Source organism: Gymnoscopelus braueri, assembly GCF_963280865.1.
Source record: "Gymnoscopelus braueri genome assembly, chromosome: 11".
Lineage (NCBI taxonomy): Eukaryota > Metazoa > Chordata > Actinopteri > Myctophiformes > Myctophidae > Gymnoscopelus > Gymnoscopelus braueri.
In genome coordinates this window covers 35,439,380-35,451,717 of record NC_137613.1, presented here as the reverse complement: position 1 = coordinate 35,451,717, position 12,338 = coordinate 35,439,380, and positions in this window count along the sequence as shown.

Below are 12,338 nucleotides of genomic sequence, written 5' to 3'. Positions count from 1 at the left end.
TCAAGTGTCCTTTTGTCCTCTTAAGTTAGATTGGCTTTCGTGCACACTCCCAGTACAACTTTTGCTATTTGTTATATGAACAAAGAGAGTGTCGGAGACCATGAAAGACAATATTTTATCTTGAATTATTAAACAAGTATGTTATCTTTGTTCTAAAAAATGTGGTGAATAAAGCAACATGCAGAACACAAGCGCTGTAGTTCCACAGCTTAGACAAAAGAGGGCAGCAGAATACAAGTTGTAGTTAACAATGCTTTATGGAGAGAGACTATGCCAATTCAGTGGCTAATATGTTTTGTTTTGTATTCTAGCCACCATGGTATTGCTTATTGTCAGATCAGCTCATGTATGGTCAGACGTTTCTCACCAGTTTTCAACCTAATCAATTTTGTCCTTTATTGTTTACTCTGATCCTTGTGTGACTGATATTAAATCAAACCAACTGACCCACATAATCAATTTACACCACCATGATGGCCTCAAGATATTCATTGACACAGGCTAGTAGTCTTTCAATTGATGGGCAGCAATGAGTGAGTGGGATTTAAAATGGATAGTCATTATGTCTTGGGCAGCTAGTGGGATCAAGATAAAAGCAAAGAGAAAGCAATAAGCCGTTTTGCTGCTATAGGAGCTTTAGCACTGCTGAGTGGGGCATATTTTTAGCTGACAGGGACCGTTATCGGCAAGCGGTGAAACTGAGCTCGAGCCGTCTCCAGTGAGAGAGGGAGAGAGATGAAGATCAAGTCATCAATAGTCAATTATCTAACACTGCTGCTCAGGTCTAAGGCATCTATAGACAATGCAGTTCTATGCATATAGCTATAAATGGTAACACAACATTGATATGAGTCAGCCAGGCTCCACATAGTAAATTTCTCTCCTTCTGCTCACTCTTTGCCAGCAATCCCCCCTGCCTGCAAGCAGATAGTGCATAAATAATTCACCAGATTAATGTGTGATGGGGAGAGAAAAAGATCTTGTGAAAAGGCTCTTGCATGCTCATTTCAGGCTTACTTAAAAAAAAGCAAAAAAAAAAAAATCCATGTTCAAAGACTTGATTTGAACGCTAAGAAATATGAGTGATTGCGATTTTCTTGTGTTTGTTTCTTCAACAGCAAATAAGCAGGGCTATCCAGTTACTGCTGCAGTTGCTGTTTTTCAATAATGTATGCATGAGCTGCACAGCGCAGATCAGAGCATATTAAAGATGATGGGTGAGTCTGAGGCCCTGTGTGCGCCCAATGCATACTGTATACATACATGTGCATCAGTACATACAGTATTCACCAAACATGCTTGAACATACACACACTTGCATATCACACACTGTACACAGTGCACACATACTGACAAATACACTTTATCATATCATGCATTTTCAATTTTGAACGGTTAATCACTTAAGCCTGGGATATTGCCTTGTAATTGTGGTATATTAAGCACTTTCTATAATTACTCTTCAAATGTCACTTTTAAGACCACATGCTGTCGATAGTGATGAGTACAGTGCATTTACTTCCACTGTAATTTTCTCCTCCACCCCCCTCGGGAATTCGTGAATATTCTCAGAGGGATAGGATGGACACTTTGCTTGTTTACAATCCTCCACATGTGAGATTGGATTCTTGAGAAATTCTTGAGAAATTCGTGAATATTCTCAGAGGGATATAGGGTGGACACTTTGCTTGTTTACAATCCTCCACACGTGAGATTGGATTCTTGAGAAATTACATTTTGAAATTGCAGTGGCCATTTATTTCTTTGGTTACACCCATACACAGATACACGGCCATAAACGTGCCTGCGGCTGTCCCACCATGCAAACGGCATCCATTTCCTTTTTCATCCTTACATCTTATCCCAGCCTACCATGAGATCACGGATAACAGGGGTCTAGTCACGCACGCACGCACGCACGCACGCACGCACGCACGCACGCACGCACGCACGCACGCACACACACACACACACACGTGTGCGCGCGCGCGCGCACACACACACACACACACACAGAGTTGATTATGTGTACAGGGGGACTAACTGAATTACCTGGGACTTGACCCCAGCAACATGGCCATGGATGCGGCTCTAATACATTTAACACGCTGCTCTATAGGAGCACTGGGGACCCGCTGCCCGACTAATGCCCTATTTAGACTTTTACACTTTTACCCGGCAGGGTGGGATGGACTGATCCAGTGAACTGTAACTGTGACGCTGGCTTTGGTTTTCTATCCTAGTGGGGTTCCAGGGCGTTCCCAGATAAATTTGGCTGTTCAATAATAGCAGATGTACAAGCTCACAGCGTGTCACTTCGTGCCGTGCTGCGAGCTTGTACATCTGCTATTTTTGAATATTTAAAATAAAAATCTTGAAAGTATTGGAGATTGGTGCATAAATGTGATTTTTTTTAACACAAATTCTCTTCTGGGGGTCCCTGGCACAAAACCTTTTCAGATGGGGGGTCCCCGGCCAAATATATATTCAATTTGGGGGTCCTTGGCATGAAAAGGTTTGAGAACTACTCGTCTAAAATGTGTTGTTGTTATTATTGTTACTAGAGCCTGACAGATACTATATCAGTGTGGCCGATATATCTGCCATCATTTAACTTTTTGGACGACATTGGTATCGGCAATTATGCACTGATGTGTCCTGATTTTAGCCACCTCCAAATTTCCGTCCCTATTTTGGCCTTGTCAGTATTTTCAGAAATAGCAGATCTATAAGCTTGTAGATCGGAAAATGTTTGAATAGGGCTTGAATGGATTTACTTATATGTTAAATGTTCTCAAATAGAAACTTTAATCAAATCTAAGTTTTTCAAATTCGTTCGAAAATGTTGCACGTTTTGACAAAATATGGTTCAAAGCATCGGTAATCGATGGTCTAGGTCGGACTCATTCAAAATCAGGATTGGCAACGGTTGGCCTCTAATTGTTACATAGGCATGGTTAGAGCAGCACTTGCTTCTACCTTAACCTTAGGGCCCTGTCGTTGCAGAACACCAGCTTTGAATTCAGCACTGGCTGGTTTAATGTTTAATGAGCAGTGATTTTGGACCATTCCCTGTTGCTGTGGCAGAGGAGAACATGGCCTGGTAATTGGAACAAAGACTCTTAGCACGGTGGAATTGATTGTGTTGTGCCACAGTGGCATGCCTCTGGGAAACAGGACATTGATCCTGCAGGCCACTGATTTATGCCTGTTTGAGTGGCTCGTTGCATGGCCCACTGAACAGCACAACGGCCCTATACTGTAGCTGCTGGAAGGATTTCGGAGATGAAGATGCCCGCGTTGTTTTCTTTGCGCTAAATTGTTTTCTTTGTGCGCTGTTTATGTGACCATTTACTCTGTCATTTGTTGACCAGGGTTCATACCATTTACTCTGATCTCACACTTGCAAGTCCCTCCGGATAAGAGCTAAATGCCCAAACGTTATAGTATAGGTCTCAGATGATCATCAATGAACCTAGATCAAATAATATGAGTAATTCATAGGGTAATACTATGTTATATGAAAGCATGTTTGTGCATAGTAATTGGTTGACTAGAACTATACTGGTTGAATTGGAGAAGCAATGAGACTCATTTTACATGTGTAAAGCGAATGAGGAATCAATATACTGTATGTATTGATGGTGTGTGTGTGTGTGTGTGTGTGTGTGTGTGTGTGTGTGTGTGTGCGTGTGTGCGTGTGTGCGTGTGTGTGTGTGTGTGTGTGTGTGTGTGTGTGTGTGTGTGTGTGTGTGTGTGCGTGTGTGTGTGTGTGTGCGTGTGCGTGTGTGTGTGTGTGTGTGCATGTGTTTTGCATCATATGAGATGATAGGAAGTCTGGTCAATTGAGCAAATGCAACACAGTCACAGAACACGTGAGTTGGATGCACATAATAACAGGATATACTGTAAACACTCAGCTGAGATGCTGCCACCCATGACCCATCAATTCACTTACACAAGCTCCAAGTCTAGATATGTATTTGAGGACATATAACAAAATAAATAAACACGTGGCATTGCTATCTCAGAATAAACAGAATTAGGTACTGTGATTCACAGCGCACAAACAAACGCATGCAAGGCATCGGTTTCCACATTGAAGTCCCGTTTGGCAGGACATCTTAAAATGTTTTTGGATTACATAACGCTGCTTTCATAGGCTATACTGTATTGTAAAACAATCCAAGGTGTCAGATTCAGAACATTCAAAGGCTAGACTGTGACTGTGTCCTCTTTGGATGAAACCCAGACTTTGATGAGCTGTTTGGGTCAGACCCAGCAAGTCTTTGATAGGCTGACTGACTGTTCACAGATAAACAGTAGAGTAGCCCCGAGCAGCGGTTCTCAAAGTGGCGTCCTTGAAGGGGTTCCAGGGGGTCCCTAGCAAAATATAGCATCAACAGTTTAAATTCTATACATTGGGTATTTGAAAATAACCAATGTACAAGCTCACAACGCGTCACATTGTGAGCTTGTAGATCAGATATTTTCCAAGAATCTCAAAGATTTTTGAAGATTTTTTTGAAACATTTTAAGAACACAAATCTTGTATGGGGGGTTCCTAGCACAGAATATTTTCAGATGGGGGTCCGCGGTCCTCGACCAGGAACATTTTGAGAACCACTGGCTTAGAGGGTGTTTTTCTTCGCCCATAGCATCACATTACACACCATAACCCCCTGTTCTCAAACACTTTAACATAGAACTTAAATATCATCACTGGTCTGTGATGACATCTATGCAGCCATGCCAAGATTCAATGCATTCTTGAATCCATATGAAAACCATAAACACAGTTACTAAAATATGAATTCTCTCTCTGGCACACACACATGCATGCACATGCAGGGACAACACATTAGAGGTGCAGTGAGTAATTTTCTTTTGTAAAAATAAGTGTTAAATAGCTCTATATTCTGATAGTAATCAGCAATTTATCCAATCAGGAGAGAGAACTCAAACAGTATAAACAAGTGAAATTAAAGTGATATGACAAAGAAATGAGCAGACATAAAATTTAAGCTGATTCATGGGTATTCTCCTAATTGGATGAAATTGGCAACCCAAAATCGATTTTCTGTTTCATTGGAGAGATGAACAAACACTCCATAGCAATGACTATCTGAATATAGAGCTTCAACCTTTTCACAACAAACTTTTGTTTTAACCAAAAAATATCACGCATATTTTCAATAGCCTACTGTGTTGGTTGATTGTGTGAACATATAGGCCAATAGGCTAAACATTATTTGGAGAAGGAACTTATCCATTTTTTCTTCATTGGTTGGCTACAAAATCACACGTACACCATGCATGCCACCATGGTGTGGAGCCCCCCTACCCCCAGCCTCCAGCGGTGGGGTTGCCATGTTTGCTTATTATAAGCGACTTTTAGCTTGTTTTTCTGTAGAATCGCTTGTAAATATTGGTTGTTGACTGTTGAGGGACCCAAACTGGGACCCAAACTAATGAAAATAGCAGATATACAAGCTTGTAGATCTGCTATTTTCACTATACTTCTTTAAACATTTGATTTCTAATTTATTATAATAATACATTTTTATTTATAACACACTTAGAAAATCTCAGAAAATTTATGGAATTTCTTAGATTTTTTCATGTATGAAATGTTTTTGAAAAAACATTGAATTCGTTTCTAATCCATGACAAATATTGCTTTTTTTGTTTAGTTTTTCTTGTAAAAAAAAAATGAAATAATAAGAATAAAAAAACGAAATCCATAGGAAACAAAAAATAAATAAAGGGATATTTATTTACTCCTGACCCATAAAATTTGGTCCGCGACCCACACATGCATATGGGACCCACTATTTCCCAAACAGTGGGCCTGTACCTAGTCGCTTCTCTTTGGACTTGTTTTCATAGACCCGGTTTGCTTATTTCTCTCACAAAATCTGGCACCTCTCCTCTCTATCCTACCTCTCCTCACACACCGCGCCTTGGATGCAGTCAGACTCAGTGTGACAACAAGCTGAAGCAGCAGCTACAGCGCAGAGAACCGTTGAGAGAGACAACCCTAACGGTCCATCTGATCGCACCAGGCTCTGCACAAATCCAACCCAAAACGATGACATTCATACAGATGCGACAGAAGCCATCCGCTATTTGACAACTTGTTTCGACCACGTTCCTTTGCCTTGATCGCTGCTGCTCCTTGCTGTAAAGCGGTAAGTGTTTATGTTATGATTATGATGCTCTCCTCGCATGGTGCCCAACTGTTGGTGCGGCATATCGTGGAGGAGGATGATGATGATGATGATGGCACTTGGCAATGTCTTTAATATTCGGTATACATGTGCTATATAGGCCACTGTTTCCCAAACAATGGGTCGGGACCCATCTTTGGGTTGTGGACCAATGTTTATTTATGGGTCATGAGTTAAATGTCAAAACATTTTTTTTCAAAAATAAAAAAAAAACAATGATTTTTCAAAAGAATTCTATGAATAAATAAATACAATAAAAAAAAAATCCAAGAAATCCCATAAATTAAAGAACAGCTTGTAGATCTGCTATTTTCACTAGTTTGGGTACTGGCCGGGTAAACGTCTATAATTTCTATTTTGGGTCTTGAGCTAAAAAGTTTGGGAACCACTGGAATAGAGCGTAATTTACGACATTATTAATCACTCTAATGTCATTGAATGGGCATGTGGCTCAAAGTGGTGACAGTTACTATTGTATTTAGTCATTCTCATAGCGTGTAGGTCTATTTTTGGAGGATAAGAACACTAAATAGCCTATATTAGTGTGAGCTGGGATTAATGAATTGCTCCAGTCTGTTCTTAGTTTAGCAACATTGGCCAATTAATAACTGGTAAAAAGCTACACAGGCATGGATGGGACTGGGTGTTATTATTATCATCAGTGTCACTGATGATACCCAGCTGGGCTGGCACATTAGATGGAATCTAAACAATCCAGGTGCATGGACAGTCACTGTGCAAAATGTAATCTATTATTTTTTTTAAATCCTTTACATTTAATCATATTCCATGGAGAGAGTGAAAATTAACTTATTTTCATCTTATTATCTATCTATCTATCCTACATCTCTACTGTATATTTTGCTACCTACCCTCGTGGCATTTATTTGATGGCGATATAGGCTAGGAATAGTTTCTGGACATAATTAGCCATCTAAGGGAAAAGGTGAGACTAGTGTGAAAGTGCTAGGAGGTGTGTGTTATTCAGCTTTTCAGTTTAACAATTGAATAGACTACTAGGCAACACACCTATGTTATTATTACAGCCTGCGTTAGTGCAGGTGTGTGTATATGTGGTGAATGGTGCATTTATTTTTTAGCGCCTTTATCCAAAGTGCTTCATAATGTTCATTACATTCACCCATTCACACACACACCGATGGTGGAGGAAACCATGCAAGGCACCAACCTGCTTATTCGGGAGCAGCTAAGGCAGTGAAGGAACCTCTAAGTTAGGGGTTCACGCAGTGCCTTGCTCAAGGACACTTCGACACCAACCCAGGGGGAGCCGGGGGATCAAACCGAGAACCTTCCGCTTCCCAACCGGCTGCTCTACCTCCTGAGCCACTGCCGCCCTGTGTGTGTGTGTGCGTGTGTGCGTGTGTGTGTGGTTGTGTGTGTGTGTGTGTGTGTGTGTGTGTGTGTGTGTGTGTGTGTGTGAGAGAGAACTGTGGAGTAGCCATATTATGAGACTGTTGTCATCTGCCAACACTTGAGCTAAGCCAAGTGCATGCATGGTGAGGTGTGAGATTATGTCAGGTTGGCATTATAGCAGGTGTGTGTATGAACACGCACACACACAAACATTTGGGTATTTATATGCTTGTGAGGACAACAACCGGTTAGTTTCGCGAATTTGTGGTAAAATACTTTTTGATCTCTGATGTCATCAGTATGACGCTGTTACGCTATTACGTCATAGTACTGATGTAATAGACTTAGTGCTATGATAATGCACTAAGTATGGGTACAACGGGTACAACAGAAACTTTGGGTACAACGGGTTGTTGCATAACTGGGTGGGGCATTCATTCCCAACATGCATCGTTCCTGAGTAGGCCAATGCCTACAGACATATGTTAAACATTGTCTATCTAAACAAATCACGTTCATTGTTACATATAACTCAAAGTTACTTGTATAATAATTAATATAACTTATTTGGCAAAAGGGCTGGCAAGGCTGGTGTCACTCCGCGGCTGCGGCTAGCCCCGCCCCCGGTCGGTGGGGTCGACATCTCCCTTCACTCGGAGGTTCGCTAATAGTAGCCTGCTAGTTAGTGCTCTTTCAGCAGTGTTTCGCCAAAATGGGAATGAATTGTTGTATGAAAACTGTTCCACGGCTTCTCACCATCGACAAGTTGAGAATAAAGGGGCTAAAATGGACAACGGACTAACTTTTCACCGCATTCCCAAATGGAAGCCAGCCAGGTCTCCCGACGTAACAAAGAGACGATGCATGGCTTGGTTGTCTGACAGCCCAGATGACAGAAAAAGACGTGGAAGAAACACGCAAGATAGCATACCTCAGGATCCATGTAGAGAGGGTTATAGGCACTATACGCAACAAGTACCATATATTAAATGGTAGGGTACCCATCACTCTGATGCATACACCTAGCCTGGTTCCAAACAGGCTGATAATCAGGCTAGCATAAACCAGGAGTGGGCAGGACATGACAATCCTTGACAAAGTTGTCTGAGCATGCTGTGATCTGACTAACTTGTGCACCAGTGTGGTTCTGAAACTATTTGTAATAGTACCCTTCTGCATAGTAAAAGCAGATATGAGGTTATGCTCTGTAGATACATTATCTGTTCCCTTTTTATGTACATTGTAACCTGTACATGTTTTCAAATAAAATACATAGTCTTTCTACATAAAATGATTATATGCAAATAGAACCGAATTCTTTCACATGGCTAAAATGCATAGGCCATTCTATCATTATGCAGTGCTTTCATTCAATGCAAATATAACCGAATCCTGATGATGATGATCAGATCACCAGTTGCCTCACGTGTTAATGATCACATTATAATATGGATGGTTAGAGACCATTTTACTCCTCTTTGAGCCTGATGAGGTTCCTTTTTATACACATAGTAACCTGTAAATGTTTTCAAATAAAATACATAGTCTTTCTACATAAAGTGATTTTATGCAAATAGAACCGAATTCTTTCACATGGCTAAAATGCATTGGCCATTCTATCATTATGCAGTGCTTTCATTCAATGCAAATATAACTGAATCCTGATGATGATGATCAGATCACCAGTTGCCTCACTTGTTAATAATCACATTATAATATGGATGGGCAGAGACCATTTTACTCCTCTTTGAGCCTGATGAGGTTCCTTTTTTATACACATAGTAACCTGTAAATGTACCTTGTTTTCAAATAAGACACCTTCATGTGACGTTGACTTACAGTGGTTACTTTGTAGATTTTGATTATTATTACAAAACATACAGTAACCACTTCAGCCCATACATTTCGGCCATTTGAAAATAGCCGATCTACAAGCATTTTGAGCTTGTAGATCTGCTATTTTCAAAAGATTATACATTTTATACATTTGAAAGTTTGTTTTTGCAGTTGGCTTTTAACATTGTTGATGTAATTCTTTGGATGTACCGCTGTGTGTACTAGCTATATAGTAGTGTACCCTGTTGGATGGGTCTGTAGACTGGTAGTGACCCAACCAACATGGTGAATCTTGGCCACGCCCCCCAAATCACTCCCCCACCCAAGCGAACTTTGCCAGCCCTATTGTAATAAATTGTACTACTAGTTACTGGCGAATGCAATATTTGACTAATACTGTATACATCTGAACAAAGTTCAGAAATGTGCATTTGGTAGATTATGTCTCTGTTGTTATAACAATACTTCTTGGCAATACATTTACTTTATACCTTTATACCTTTTTATGAGAAGCGCAGCTGAATAAGCAGAATATGCTGTTTGCCATCGGCAGTATAAAGTGACGGTATAAAGTTATTGTCAATAAGCATTGTCACAACAGAGACATAATCTACCAAACACACATTTCTGAACTATATTATTGCCCTACACTGATTTTCAATACATCTTAGTTTCAGCAGTGTTAGGAATTGTATTTAAAGGGATATTTCACTTTTAAAACATGTTTGAGGTAATTTTAACGCCTACTCAGGTTTTTGTTAGCACCCCAGATAGTTTTTAAGTTGCTTGATTCGGTATTTAGATATTTGATATTCATTTTAATCAGACCTTCCTATGCAAACCCATTGTAACTTCAAACTCCATTTTAACCATGATAGATTCAATGAAAACACTCGTCCTTGGTTCTGGTGACTGATATTGGCCTTCTAACGGCTGATCTACACCAGAGAATTTTCGCACACACGCGCATATACGCACACGCGCACTTTTAGATCCAGTCCTATTTTAAAGCCTGCGTATGCGGGACTCGCGTATCCGCGCGCCTGGTGTAGCCGGTATAATTTTTTTATATACATTTAAAAAGTAATTGTAAAAACACGGCCCCTCGCGTATTAGAAGGACAATATCAGTCAACAGAACCAAGGACAGGTCTTTACAATGAATCTAACAACATGGTTAAAATGGAGTTTGAAGTTACAATGGGTTTGTATAGGAAGGGGACGTGTCTGATAAAATGAATATCAAATATTTGAATCAAGCAACTTAAAAACTGCCTGGAGTGAAACACATAAGCCTGAGTAGGCGTTAAAATTACCCCAAACATGTTTGAAAGTGAAATATCCCTTTAAGCCAGAATATTTTATTTATAGTTCTGTGTTGCGTCACCTTTAACCTTTGGGTGTGTGGAAGAAAAATCAAATGACATCAGTATGGTTTCAATAAGCATACACCATTACTACTCAATTAATCACATTTGATTTTACATTACAATTTTGGCTTCCAATGATTAATGAAAAGAAATAATGGCTATAAAACCATTATTGTGCCACATTTCAATTTGAAATGATGCTCTCGTTTTATCTTGTGTTATTTATCTTGTGCTCTTTAGCTCACAGCGGTGCGCTTTCACTCTCAGTTAGGCTTGTGTCATGTTTAGTTCGGCTCAAGCTAAGATAAGGCATAGAGAGAGGCTCAGAGAGCCCTTGGTCAACAAGAAAGGTAAAACCAATTCAGCAGTTTACAAACCGCTTTGTTTTCAAAGAGTCTGACTTGGAACAACAAATATTGTGCAAGATTCATTACACAGTGGTGTCTGCTCCAAGGCAGTATGACCTATTAGATTTATCAAATACAAAGTGGTCTATGAGCCAGACAATAACAGAGCAAAATACAGAGTAAATACAAGTTTTGTTTTATTCAATAAATGCGTGTTAACAAAGTCAATGAGTAAAATGTAGTTAAATAATTGTTATCTTAATTCTGACCAATATTGTCATGATTATTTTATGCCATTATCACACAGTAAAATTGTTAATTTATTCATTCATAACTCAGAGATTGTAGGGGTCCATTTGGTTGCATGTTACTTTACACTATCAGAGTTAACTGAACACTCAGTATTTTGCAATGAAGACGTGTACAGTACAGAAGTTCATCGTTGAATTGTGTAAATATGAAAGTGTAAGGGAAAACATGACAATACCTTAAGCCGGTGTCCGACTAAGCACCAAAACCCCACAAGTCCCCTCTTATCTGTCTGTTTGGCCTCCATCTTGGCACTGTGCCCTCACAACAACTGAGGGGCACATACTATAAGTCACATGCGTCTATCAAGTATTCATGGCTTTCTGTGCGACACACAGTTTATTCCACGGTTGGATGGGTATGTGTAGTGTACCAGCTTTCTTTCTTTTTTTCTTTTTCCCCCCCTCTGAATGCAGCTGTGAGCTATCTGCTATGAGCCTTGTAGGAGGCCTTAGAAGGAAGCCAACTCTGCTGAAACCTTCACCAGGACAATTCGGGTGAAGTGTGTGTGGGAGGGAGAGAGAGATTATAAAAGTATGTTTTTATAAGAGGGACAGAGAGTGAGTGTGTGTATGAGACCAAAGGGGAGGGAGAGTGTGTGTGTGTGTGTGTGTGTGTGTGTGTGTGTGTGTGTGTGTGTGTGTGTGTGTGTGTGTGTGTGTGTGTGTGTGTGTGTGTGTGTGTGTGTGTGTGTGTGTGTGTGTGTGTGTGTGTGTGTGTGTGTGCGTGCACAGCCTACAGCTTAGATGGAGTCGTGGGGAGAGATATGTCAGATAGAATCAAGGTATCTGTCAAGTCAAAAGGCCACGCCGATCAGTTTGCACTGGATCATCCACCATCAAACAGCCATGCACACATGCATTGCACACACAC